This window comes from Microtus ochrogaster, chromosome 22, assembly GCF_000317375.1.
Source record: "Microtus ochrogaster isolate Prairie Vole_2 chromosome 22, MicOch1.0, whole genome shotgun sequence".
In the NCBI taxonomy this organism is placed as follows: domain Eukaryota; kingdom Metazoa; phylum Chordata; class Mammalia; order Rodentia; family Cricetidae; genus Microtus; species Microtus ochrogaster.
In genome coordinates, this window is record NC_022023.1 from 14463879 (window position 1) to 14465298 (window position 1420).

The following is a 1420-nucleotide window of genomic DNA, read 5'->3' on the forward strand; positions in this document are numbered from 1 at the left end:
AGTTCCAGGACAGGCTCCAAAGCCACAGAGAAACCCTGTCTCGAAAAACCAAAAAAAAAAAAAAAAGATGTAATTCAGTTCGTAGCGGTTTGTTTAAGCATGCATGAGGCCCCAGATCCAATCCTGCGCACTTCATATAAACAGATGTGGTACACATATGTCATCCCAGCACTTAAGACAGTCAGGAAGGAAGTCATCTCAGCCAAGGAGCACATTCCAGACCAGACTGGGATAAATGAGACTTTCTCAAATGTTTGTTTGAGACGAATCTCACTATGCAGTCCTGGCTGCCCTCAAACTCAGAATGTAGGTCACTGGGGCTTTCAGGGAGATTCACCTGCCTCTGTCCCACACCTCCTCCGTAGTGGGATTACAGCTATATGCTGGCCAAATCTAGCTAAAACAGGATCTAAAAAGAATCGTGTGTGTGTTCATCTGTAGAGGGTGCATGTCTTGGTGCATGGAGGTCAGAGGGCAATCTCTAATGTTGGTCCTCTGATGCCGTCTATCCTTTTGAGACAGGGTCTCACTGGTCTGCACCTTTACTGTGGAGGTGACCAACTGGCCTTGCAGCTCCAGGGATGTGCCTTGTCTCGTCTCTGCTTCCCATTTCTCCACTGCTGGAATTACAATTACAATAGCAAGCTACCAACTGAGCTATCGCCCCAGCTCCTAAGAGACCTTAATAGTTAGAAAAAAAAAATAATTAAGAAAAATTCTCTTAAAACCCCCTTCAAGCAATAGTGGTGGCTCATACACAATGTAATCCTATAATCCTAGCACTTGGCAGAGGCAGGTGGACTGCCAAGAATTCCAGATTCCAGGCTACCCCAGTCTACAGAGTAGCCCTGTCCCCTCCCCAATAAAAAGAAAAAGAAAAAATTGCGAGTTGGCATATACCTGCACTCTCCCTCCCACACACAGCACTCAGGAGGATAAGGAATTCAGGACCGTCCTCGGCTACAGTGTGCTAGAGGCCAGCCTGGGTTGCATGAGACTGTCAAGAAGAAAGTTTCCTTCCAATACTTGTAAATCACAGTTCTCTTCCAAAGACAACGCACATAAACGCGGAAACTTCCTCTGCAAGATCTCAGTGGGACATAGCGTTCTATTCGGATGTTAGGCGTTTGGGCCTCTACAAATACTAACTTTGTTACAAAACAAAAACCCAAAACCACCAACCAACCGTCCATAATGGCAGCGCACTAAACCTGAGCTGGGGATGTAGTTCGGAGGTAGAGCTTTTGGCGGACCATAGGTGAGGTCCTATGTTGACCCCAGCATCACAAAAACCAAAACAATCTAGACGGGCATCTTCTGCTGAAAAGGCAACAAAATTAAAATCCTCAAGAAGAAAACCTCAGGCCGTGCGATGGTGGCGCACGCCTTTAATCCCAGCACTCGGGAGGCAGAGGCAGGC

At 46.8% G+C, this 1420-nt stretch overlaps 1 protein-coding gene across 1 annotated transcript in view; it reads right to left on the reverse strand.

Moving 5' to 3' along the window:
- Nucleotides 1–1420, reverse strand: part of Ngrn (neugrin, neurite outgrowth associated) — a 5250-nt gene that overhangs the window by 2988 nt on the left and 842 nt on the right. The window lies entirely within an intron of this gene.